Here is a 13151-nt window from a genome sequence, read left to right as displayed (position 1 = left end):
AGGGTAGAAGAAGGTAGTCAGGGGGAGGAAGGAGGGCAGGGCAAGGGAAGGAACTGAGATAAGGAATTGATCAAATTATTTTATGGGCATGTACAAGTATTCCACAATGAAACCCACCATTCTGTACAATTATTATGCATGTATAAAATTTTAAAGAAGAAAGAAACAAATTCTTACTAAATACTCTAAACTACCTGAAGGCAAATATGTATTATTCAATGCTTTGCATAACAATGCTGAATATTAAATGATTGTTGACAAATGTATCATTGCTATTTATTTCTTTTATTTTCAGTTGACAAAAATATCTGTACTATATTTGATATAGATTCAGATACTTCTACAGAAGGGAATATATTCTATGGAAAGTTTAAACTCTTATGACCTATGTTTTTGTAATCCTTAAATAATTAAAACCAGTGAGGATTTAAGACAATTATAATGTCCTAGCAAATAGAGAAACAAACCTAAATCACAGAATAAGAAAGTTTAAAACTTCGCTGACCTTATGCTCTTTGAAAATAGAAATTGAATGTGAGAGACTTTGTAAGTGCACAGCCATACAATGTTCAAAACACTGCCTAGGTGATCTGGGCATTGCCAAAATCAAAACTATCCATGGTATTGAGTTACCTAAAATGGGAAAATACATACAAAAATGCATTCATTTATTTATGGGGAATTAAGTGTTTACAAATTAATATAGTCAGCCAGGCAAGGTGTCTCACGCCTTTACCCCAGAATTCAGGAGGCTGAGGCAAGAGAATCATGAGTTCAAAACCAGCCTCTCCAACTTAGCAAGGCCCTAATCAGCTTAGTGAGACCCTGTCTCAAAAGGAAAAATATAAAGGACTGGGGAGGAAGTTCAGTAGTAGAGAGCCTCTTAATTCAATCCCAAAATAAATAGTGATCATTCGAAAGAATTTTTAAAAATTACTATAGTTGCAGGCAAATGGATGAAATTGGAGAATATCATGCTAAGTGAGATAAGCCAATCTCAAAAAGCCAAAGGACGAATGATATCGCTAATAAGTGGAGGATGACACATAATGGGGGGGAGGGAAGGGTTAGTGTTAGGGTTAGAGTTAGGGTTAGGGAGGGGGGCAAGTATGGAGGAAGGAAGTACTGTATAGAGGGTAAAAAGGGGTGGGAGGGGTGGGGGGAAGGGAAAAAAATAACAGAATGAATCAAACAACATTACTCTATGTAAATTTATGATTACACAAATGGTATGCCTTTATGCCATGTACAAACAGAGAAACAACATGTATCCCATTTGTTTACAATAAAAAAAAATTACTATAGTAATATTCACTCAATTCAAATCTCATACTCTATGAAAAGTCATTCTTGACTACTGTAAACTGAAATACTCTCTCCCTGTGGTAGCAGAAACAACACAAGGTAGGCAACTTGAATCCTTGTTTTGTGTTGTGGTTTAACCACCACCTGGATATTGGAAAAATATTATTAATCTTCCGGATAATCATTTGTAAAATAAGGAGAAAGTTAGGACTAAATGATGTTATTAAAGGTCACTTCTAGATCTAGGGTCCTAGCACCAATTGTCCAAACTAGTCCATTCCAACTGTAAGCTTTAATTAGTGTGATCTACTTCATACCCCACAGGTTGTAGATCTATCATCATTGTGGCAACTCTCCAGGACCCTTAGCCTATCTGTAATTCGTGTTTATTTTCCAGTGACTCTCTTTTTCCTTTATAAGTCTTCTCTAACCCCTTGATGACTGAACTTAGTTTTCCTGATTTTGACAGTACTCTCTGAAGGATTCAGTTTATACAGACATTCTGCTTTTCTTAATGCCTGGAAGTGTCAGGAAAATACCCCCACCTCATCTAACTCTAACCCTTGGGATCTATGACTGAGTGCCTGCCTATCTGCAGGGCACCCAAAAGAGACATCATGACCCAAGTACTAGCTATTTTTCAAGTACTGATTTTAGATATTTTTACTATTACTATGTTGGTTGTTATGTAAATATTTTATTATTTAACCTCGTGTATGTTTTACAAATCCACAATTTCCAAAATTCTTGAGGTCAGATGTATTTTGAAATTCAGAATTTGGTGCTTTCAAAAGATACTCTAGCATATATATTTGGTAAAACATAACAAAAAAAGTCATATTTCTTAAATTAAACATTAATAAATATTCTTTTAAAGTGAAATAAATGAGGACTATAAATAGCTTACAAACCTCCTGTTTAGTATATAACAATGCATACATCTCTCCCATGTTAATAAGTGATCAAAAATTATTCCTCAAATCTATGGCTTACCAAGCTCCTGTTTCTCACAATTTTCAATGAGTTAACAAGTGTTTTTAACTTTATCTCAAATATTTTTAAATGTCTGCTCCATAACCATTGCCATTTCCTCAAATCACCTCCTAGAATACTTATTTGAACTAATGACTTGAACTCGTCTCTCAATTTACACACTCTTGCATATCTATCCATTCTCCTCACTTCAACCCAGTGACCAAAATTCTCCATATATGCAGTGTCTCTGAAACTTCTTATCTCTAAATACAAATGTTTTCACCATCTGGCTTCTAACTACCTTTACAACTTCATCTTCACTATCTATCACCATGTACTCTAGTAAAATCTATGAACATGTTATTGCTTCTTTTCTTTCCCAGGCATCCTGATGCGATTTACTCTTACTAGTAATTGATACAAACAACTACCATTTATTAAGGGTTTACTATTCTCCAGGCATATGATCTTCATAAATTAATTTAGCCCTTATAACATCTTATAAAAATTATTTTATCTGTATTTTATAGACAAGGAAACTGAGCTTGGGAAAACTTCAGTGATTTTTCTCAAAGACCTCAAAACTATTAAATGGGAAATCTTGAATTAAAAACCAGATCTGCCTGATGCCAAATTCTTTATCCCACTTGATGCTCTGTGAAGACTTCTCCATACCCTCCCTCCACTCATGCCCTGCAGAAACTAGTCACTATCTTTCCCTACTTCCATAAGGTGTTTTTCATATTCTTATTTCAGTACTCCTTAATCTTTCCATACCAGAAAAATTTGAACTTTTTCATGTATTGAATCGATTTACTAACCTCTGCATTTACAGCATATGGTTGGAGTTCAATAAATATGCTGGATGGACAAACAACCCTCTGTACTCTAACCAGACTTTGTGTTAAAGCTGTAGCCTGATATAAAAATGGGTAAGAATTAGTTCTCTGAAGCTTAGTGCTTATTTATTCAATGTAAACTATGTTAGAGATATGTTGTCTGATTTTAAACTACTAGTAAACAGGGCCTCAATTCTACTAGCTAAGAAGGCACTTGAACTATTGGTGAAAATTATGATAATTTCTTACATAAGCACAAAATAGGTATTAGGTGAAGATTTGAAATTCTCAGGGTTCTGCAAATTATACAAAGCAGAAGTTTATGCTTTCTCTTCAGTCTTCAGGATGTTTTTGACCTGAAATCATCTATGTGCCTATGCATCTCTTTATCTTCCATTGTTATATCATAACATTAAAAATCACAGAAGGGTTAGCACAATTTTAGTAGTTTGAGAATTGGGATGCATTATATCTAGTTTCTAGATAATATACTTTTCATCATAAAAGGTTATGAAAACACCATTATAACATGTGCTCTGAGTGTTTCCAGGACTAGGAACAGGATATGCTGAAAACTCCACAATGACTTTTTTTTTTTACCCTGTAACAAATGGCACACACTAGATGATGAGGGTCAGAGGTGAAAGTGGGTGTTCATGCAATTTAAGTGAAAAATGTTGACTGACTCATCTTGCCCTCACTAAGGGAGTGTGAAATATGAACCAAGGGCCTTTGATCAATGGATCACAGACCACCCACAGTTCCTACACTGTGGCTTTGATTTTTTAACTATGACTTATAAAAAGTAATACATAGTTGGGGAATAATTATCAAAAGTGCCATATAACCTCTCAATTCTCCCCCTATTTCCCCAAATATTATAATCCACATAGTTAGAAAATGTTGAGCAATCACATAATAAAAACACTACTAGAAAAACATTCAAAGATCTTATTTTGGAGACATAGTGATTTTAAAACATGGGGTTCATGTACAGAAACATGGAAATTTTAAGTGTATAAGTATTAGTATATACTTACTTATTATCCTTAAATAATAACTTGAGAATTTCAGACAACTTCTTCTAGAAATACTGAATAATATTGGGCCCCTACAAATCAACTGCAAAAAGACAAGTAATTTACACATATTAGTGAAATGAAAACTCACTACTGCCCTTATGTTGAAAGTAATGAGATTAAGTAATACAAAATCAATATAATAATTTAAAAGTTTTTCCTCTTTGAACAGTAATTAAAATTTATATAATATATGAGGGTAAATTTTCTTAATACTAGAAAAAGAGAGGAGTAGCAGCCATTTTTTTATAATCTAACTCTTAAGGTTTCTAAGAAAGTTACTTATATTTTATGATTTCTCTAAAACTCCCACCTCACTTCATTCTAATTATGGTATCCATTACAAAGAAGAATTGCTATGTTGTATATAAGCAAACTATCAAAAAACAAAATTTTGCTCTCATTTTTTATCCACATTTTTATTGATTCAGTATAGTTGTACATAATTGTGGGAATTGTTGTTATATATCAGTACACATGCACACAGTATAACAATATATAATTTGATCATTTTAGTTCTCTAGTACTTTCCCCCTCACTTCCTATCTCCCATCTCCTTGTTTATTTCCTCTATTCTATTGATATCCCTTTGATTTTCATGATTCCCCCCAACTTTTTTTTCCCTTTTCCTCTCTAGCATCCACATATAAGATAAAGCATATGAGCCTTTACCTTCTGAGTTTGACTTGTTTTGCTTAATATAATGTTCTCAAGTTTCATTCATTTTCCTGCAAAGGACATGTCATTTTTATTTATGGCTGAGTAAAATTGCAATGTGTAATATACTACATTTTCTTTATCTATTCATACATTGACAGAAAGTGAGTCTGGTTCCATAGTTTAGCTATTGTAAACTGTGCTGCTATAAAAATTGGTATATGTGTATCACTATATTATGATGACTTTAGTTCTTTAGGATGAATACCACGGAGTAATATAGCAGGGTCATACAGTGCTTCCATGCCTAACCTTTTGAGGAACCTTCTGAACAGATTTTCATAGTGGTTGCACCAATTTACAATCCCACCAATAGTACAAAAATGTTTCTTTTACTCCTTATCCCCTCCAGCATTTATTATCATTTGTATTCTTGATGACAGTCATTTGGATTGGTATGAAATTATTTCTCAGTGTAGTTTTTTTTTTTTGTTTCAACTAGTTATACATGAGAGTAGAATGCATTTTGACACATCATACATAAATGGATTATAACTTCTCATTCATCTGGTTGCACATGACGTAGAGATACACAGGTCATTTAATCATATATGCACATAGGGTAATAGTGTCCAATTCATTCTACTATAATTTATACTCCCATTTTCCCTTCCCTCTCTTCATTCCCCTCTGTCTAGTCCAAAATACCTCTATTTCCCCCTGCCATTGTGAATTAGCACCTGCATATCAGAGGAAACATTCAGCCTCTGGTTCTTTGGGATTGGCTTATTTCATTAGCATAATATTCTCCAGTTCTATCCAATTCTGACATATGCCATAATTTCTTTCTTCTTTAAGGTTGAATAATATTCTACTGTGTAAATATACCACATTTTATTTATCCATTCATCAGTTGAAGGCCACTTAGTTTGGTTCCATCGTTTAGCTATTGTGAATTGAGCTGCTATAAACATTGATATGCCTGTGTCACTGTAGTATGCTGACTTTAAGTCCTTTGGATGTAAACCGAGGAATGGGATGACTGGGTCAAATGGTGGTTTCATTCCAAGTTTTCTGAGGAATCTCCATACTGCTTTCCAAAGTGATTGCACCAATTTGCAGTCCCACTAAAAATGTATTAATGTTTCTTTTTCCCCACATCCTCGCCAATATTTATTGTTGCTTGTATTCTTAATGATTGCCAATCTGACTGGAGTGAGACAGAATCTCAATGTAGTTTTAATATATGTTTCTCTCATTGCTAGAGATATTGAACATTTTTTCATATATGTGTTGCTCGATCATATTTCTTCTTCTGTGAAGTGTCTGTTCAGTTCCTTAGCACATTTATTGCTTGGGTTATTTGCTTTTTTGGTGTTAAGTTTTTTGAGTTCTTTATATATCCTGGAGATTAATACTCTATCTGTGGTGCATGTGGTAAGGATTTTTTCCCATTTTGTAGGTTCTCTCTTGTTTCCTTTGCTGTGAAGAAGCTGTTTAGTTTGATTCCATCCAACTTATTGATTCTTGATTTTACTTCTTGTACTTCAAGGGTCTTGTTAAGGAAGTCAGTTCCTAAGTCAACATGGTGGAGATTTGGACCTATATATTTTTTTCTATTAGGTACAGGGTCTGTGTTCTAGTACCTAAGTCTCTGATCCACTTTGAGTTGATTTTTGTGCAGGGCGAAAGATAGGGGTTTAATTTCATTTTGCTACAGATGGGAAATCTCAGTGTGCTTTTGATTTTCATTTCCATAAATGCAATTGATGTTGAACAATTTCTCATATATTTGTTGGCCATTCATATTTCTTCTTTTGAGAAATGTCTGTTTCAGTAATTTGCCCATTTAATCAGTTAATTTGTGGTTTTTTACTTTTTTTTTTTTTTTTTTTTTTTTTTTTTTTTGCAGTGCTGGGGGTTGAACCCAGGGCCTTGTGCTTGCAAGGCAAGCACTCTACCAACGGAGCTATCTCCCCAGCCCCAGAGAGTTTTGTTGTTGGTTTTTTTTCCCCCACCTGAGGGGCCGGGAATTCGAACCACAGTCCTTGCACATGCTAGGCAAGTGCTCTCCAAACTGAGCTACTTCTTCAGCTCCTGTGTTTTTTTACATTAAGATTTTTTAGTTCTTTATATATTTTAGACTTTAATCCTCTTTCAAAAGAGTAGTAGCACAAATATTCACTCATTCTGTGTGTTATCTCTTCACATTCTTAATTGTTTCCTTTGCTGTGGAGGGGCATTTTAATTCGATGTCATCCCATTTATAAACTTGGTATTATTTCCTGAGCTTTAGTGTGTTCAAGTCAAAAATAAAGGGCAATATAACTCACTTTTCCTTTCAGTCTAGCAGCTCATGTGACCAGATGCTCTCTTTTTTATTTCTAAATCTCTTTAAATTGGATAAAAATGTTTGGTTATAGTATTTTTATGAAAAAAAATAGTAGGTATTAGTAGTAGTTTTGCCAAAATGTTAGATTGATCTGTCCACTGAATAAAAAATAAATTTTGAGAATTACGTAAGTTATGAACTATAGAAATGATCCCTGATAGTATAGCCTTGAGAATGACTATACAGTGCAATAACCAGTCATAGTTGAAGAAATAGATATTTTTTAAGTCAAAGAAATAACACTAGTTATGAAGGTAATCTGGTTGTAATATTTTCATAGCATGTTCCACTGAGATTGAGTCAGCCAATAAGACTGGATATTCAATGTCTCTTCCCAAAAATATAATTTTCAATTTTGGCTCTTTTTCAAATCTTGGAACTTCATTGCTGAAATAAAGTTGAACCATTCTTTGGTTAAGAAATTAGAGTAGCTATGTTACTGTGGCTCGAACTTCAAATATAATTCTAAATCTGTAAAATAATAATAATTACAAGTATGTGCTTCTACTGATTCGAATAGATTCAGAACTGTATTTTACATATAATTTGCAAAGTTATTATCACCTAAAATAAAAGATATGATTAGAATTCCTACCACTGAAGTAATGGTAAAAGATTCCCTTAGATCCCTGCTTGCCTCCTCACTAGGTTTCCCTAGAATTTATGTTTTTTTTTAAATAGCATTTATGTTAAACTACACTAGATAATTTCAGACTTATACTTATGGTCTTACTCTAAGTCATGAATAAGTGTGCCTCAGAATCACTTGTAATGTTTATCAAAACACAAATCCCTGGGCACATGCCCGGTGTTTCTAGTTCAGGAAATGTAGGATGGGAACTGGGTGTATACATTACTATCAAGTAATTTTGGTTCTGCTGGTCTGGAGACAATACTTTGAGAACTGCTTCTCAATCTTTTATTGGTTCTTTTTACTTAAACATGACAGTAGAATCCATGCTAATATAATTATACAAGCAAGGAATATATCTTATTCTAATTCAGTCTCTAGTACCTCTACTCCCCTTCTCTTTGCCCAGACTCTACTACCTCCCCCCATTGATCTTTCTACCTTTTATAGTTATTTTTAATTTATCTCTTGAGGGTGTAAACAATGATGAGATTCACTGTGGTATATTCATATATGTGTACAGGAAATTTATGTCAAATTCATTCTACTGTCTTTCCTTTACCTCTCCTCCATCCCTTCCCTTCTTTCCCTTTTGTGTAATCCATTGAAATTCTATTCTCCCCCTTTTTGTGGGTTAACTTCCATATATCAGAAAACACATTTGATCTTTAGATTTTTTTAGATTGGCTTATTTCACTTAGCATGAATATCCATTCCATCCATTTACTGACAAATGTCATACAGTCATTCTTTATGCCTGAGTAATGCTCCTTTGTGTACATAAACTACATTTTCTTTATCAATTCATCTGTTGAAGGCCACTTAGGTTGGTTCCACAATCTGGCTATTGTGAATTGAGCTGCTATAAACATTGATGCCACAGTGTCACTGTAGTATGCTCATTTTAAATCCTTTGAATATGCACAAACGAGTGAGATAACTGGGTCAAATGATGGTTCCATTCCTAGGTTTGTGAGGAATCTCCATACTGCTTTCCACAGTGTTTGCAATAATTTGCAGTCCCACCAGCAATATATGGGTTTACCCTTTCCCCACATCCTTGCCAACATTACTGTTACTTGTATTCTTGATAATTGCTATTCTGACTGAAGTAAGATGATTATCTCATTATAGTTTAAATTAGCATTTCTCTAATTGCTAGCCATGTTGAGCATTTTTTCATGTATTTGTTGACTTCATATTTCTTTTTGGAAGTGTCTGTTTAGTTCCTTTGCCCATTTATTGATTGATATTTTAGAAAATATTCTTGTTCAAAACCCTCAGATTTCAGATTGTTTTAACATAGAGTAAAAATTGAATAAGAACTTAGAAAGTAAATGCAAATTTACATTGCAAAAGATTTATGAAACATTAACCTTGTAAAACATTTTATAACTTATATAAGGTGCAAATTCTATGAGGCAGTTTAAGACCTGATTATACAAAAATAATTAGTATGCTAATAACAAATGATTATTAGTGTGAATAATGGAACATAATAAAAACTGCCTTTTATCCTGATGCCCTGTTTTGAAACTTAACTAGGAGTATGGGCAAATTTAGACATGTCTACAAGTGAGGTTATATGTATATGCTCCAATTTACATTGATTCATTCTGGGAACAGATAGGGAAGGTGACAGGGTTCTAGGTTATTCGTGTTCAACAAGTCAGAGATAATCAGGTTGAAATTAGGAAAATAGGTAAACATTGAAAATGGGCCGAGTTTTGCCCAGAGCATCAGGACAATTTCAGGTATATGAAGTCTTAGTACCCTGGATAGCTCCCTGGAAGAGAATTTGTTTTAAGTCTTGCTTGACTTGACTTAGACTTTTTTTGAGCTTTACCTATTGTTAGAATTCTGAATGTTAAAGGATTCTACATATTTATGTAAAATTAATCCCTTGTTTATAGAGAGTTGAAGATTATTGTAATTTCCCAAGTAACATTCAGACTCCCTCTTAAATTAGACCATATTTTGGTCTAATTTAGAACAACATAGAGATAACTATGAGCCTTTATGACCTATGTCAGGGCTCTTAGACCAAAAAAAAAAAAAAAGACTTATAAAAACCAATTACAGTTGTTCCTTGGTATCCATGGTGGATTGATTCCAGGAACATCCTGCCTCCTGTTACCAAAATTTGCAGAGGCTTAAGTCCTTTAAATAAAATGACACACCATTTGCATATAAACTATGCACACCATCCCATATATTTTAAATAAATTTGTGGATTACTTATAATACCTAATATAAGTGCTATGTAAATAGTTATACCATAATGTTTATTGAATGACAAAAAAAAACTATACATTTATGGTAGAGACACAATATTTTCCAAATATTTTTTATTGGAGTTGGCTGAGTCTATGGGTGCAAAACCCAAGAATACAGAGAGCCAACTTTACTGGTTTTTCATTCTAAAACTGATAATTATTTTTACTATTCTCTTTCTTCACTTTGTGATTTAGAGTTCATTTGGTGCCCTTTTGCGGGGGGTGATACTGGGATTGACACCAGGGTCTTGCACATGCTAAGCACAGGCTCGGTCCCTAACTTCTAAATGAATATATGAGTTAAGCTAGTATCTAGTTTCAGGAGTTTTTCACAGTGAATGCCACACAGAATAATTCCTTAACATATTCCTAGAAAATCCATTCTATATAGCCATAAAAGTTATTCATATGTAACACAGATTCTAGCATCTCTGTTATTTATTCTTTTGAGTAAGATCTAGTATATTTGAATGGAAATTTAATTAAAGCAAGACTAAAACCTACTCATATTCAGAAGTCCAACAATAGCATTTCTTGTCTCATGAATTTTAATCCATTTAATTAAAATAGAATAAAGTTTTTGTAAATGAATAATTATTAAAACTGAATTTAATATCATGTCCTTGAAACCCTTCATTGTTTATATGACAATAAAGTGAAAATATATTATTAAAATATACTTTAAAATGATAGATTTAGTAGCCTTTTAAAAATCTATAAAATATGAGCTTTGTAACACATTTTGTAACCAGAATAGATAACTAGGCATATACCCAAAGAGGTATGGCACTAAGGAAAACTCATATATGTTCTTTCAGCTTTCTTTAATCAAATTGATTTTAGAAGATATCAACCAGTGTTGCACTTCATCCAATGATATAAAAAGATGAATAGATAATTTTTCTACCCTAACAACAGTACAAAATATAATTAAGGAACAAAATTGTAACAGTTCTTGAGTCCATTGGAGAACTGAATACGCAGGGCAAACAAACAGCCTGAAATTCAAAAGACAGGTCTTCCAAGGAGAGATGGAATGTAAGCATTGGCTCACCTGTAATAGTACATATAGGTAAGAGACATTTTTAAAAAGCAGTAAGGGTAATTACGTTAAAGTTCTTAATGAATTGCTAAAGGCCAGCTGCAGGATCCTATGAAGTTATAGAACTTCTTGGTGCTTGGTGCTGTGGAAGCAAGGAAATATGTTTCCAATCTCACACTATTCTCTACAAACTTAATATCTGCTGATCATGAGAAAGATAGATAGAAGAATAGAATACAAGGGAAGCCTTTCTGAGCATCACAGGCCTGGAATAGTGGGGACAGCTACTGTTGGCATGAAAAGTAAAAAAAATCTGCATAAATGATACTAAGTGGCAGAATGAGGAGGGACAGCATATAATGTTACCCTACCCCCAAGAAAATATGTAGAGATCCTCTGTTGCTGGCAAAGGGTGAAATAAAAGTAACCTTTATTCCTAAGAGAGGGTCAGAATACTTTCCTAGGCCCAGACTATGTAACTAGAATATATAACTACCAATGGGCAAGGGCAGGGCAATCTCTTTCTCCTACACCTGCCAAAAATACAAGGCAGACGTTGGCTGTCATGGGGAGGAATATCCCTGAGAAAATTTCACTCCTGATAACCAGAAACACAACACTTATCTAAAATTGAGGCTGAATTGGGACAACAGAGAAATCTCCTTGTCCCACCTCCATGCTAGCAAGTACAAAAATACTCCAGCAAATTAACTTAATACATTTCACATTATAAAATGGAAAACTATAAACTTTTAGAAAAAGACATAGGAAAAACCCTTTCTGAGTTAGGGTTTACAAATCTTAGATGAAGAATCCTTAATATGTGAAATGGATGATTCATTTTTAAAATGATAAACTGCACTTTAGCAAAATTTGTAAAAATTCTCCAGAAATTTGGGAAGGTGATGGAAAAGTGCTCTGATTATGATTACATGAATGTATGTGCTTATCAAAACTTACAGTACGGCACCCTAAAAATATTGTGGTTTAATACACCAAAAATATTCCTCAATAAACAAGACTTACAGAAAAGGGCATTAAATGAGTCAAGAGAAAAGGAAGTACACACACACACATACACACACACACACACACACACACACAGTGATGCACAAGTTATGAACAATAGGGTAGGGTACTGTTAAGAAGCTTAATGCTGGAGTAGGGAAGTAGATTTTGCAAAAGGGCATTTTGAGGTCCAGGGAGAATATTTAAAGGGGTGGAAACCTTTGTAACCCAACTAGCCATTGTTACCTTGATTATGGGTGGAGGTGTTTTTGTGCTGCTTATATAAGGACATGTCAAATCGTTTTTAGCAATAGAATGTTATGTCATCTTCTATTCCCTCCCACTAATGTACTGAGTCACTGTCCTTCTGTATATCTGTGTATGCAAGGAAATATCCCTTGCAATAGTTTAGAGTATCTGAAAAATGGGATGTCCACAGTGATTGCTCTGAAATGCTATCTCCTAAAAAGATTTTGAAGGATACTGACAGAAAGAAATACATCAGAATTTACATACTTTTAACTTTATATATGTTATCTGGATATAGCCACAAAATATCTTACATTGCTTTATTAAAAGGCAGAGAAATTATTTATCTTTCTTTCCTTAATTTGTTCTAATTAGTTATACATGATATTAGAATTCATTTTGATCTGTTGTACACAAATGGAGCAAAACTTTTCATTCCTCTGGCTGCACATGATGCAGAGTCACACAGGTAGTGTAATTATACATGTATATAGGGTAATAATGGCCATCTCTTAAATGTATCTTACTCACATACCTTTAATATATCATACAAGAAGAATGAGAATCATTATTTGACAACTCTTAGATTTCTTTTCTTTGAAATACATTTGAATTATATGTAGTAAAAATAATGTGTATTTGTGGAAATTATTTTCCTAAAAATATAATATTTATATTAAATATCAGAGAGATAAACA

Source organism: Sciurus vulgaris (assembly GCF_902686455.1).
Source record: "Sciurus vulgaris genome assembly, chromosome: X".
NCBI lineage: Eukaryota > Metazoa > Chordata > Mammalia > Rodentia > Sciuridae > Sciurus > Sciurus vulgaris.
Note: the sequence above shows the minus strand (reverse complement) of the source record.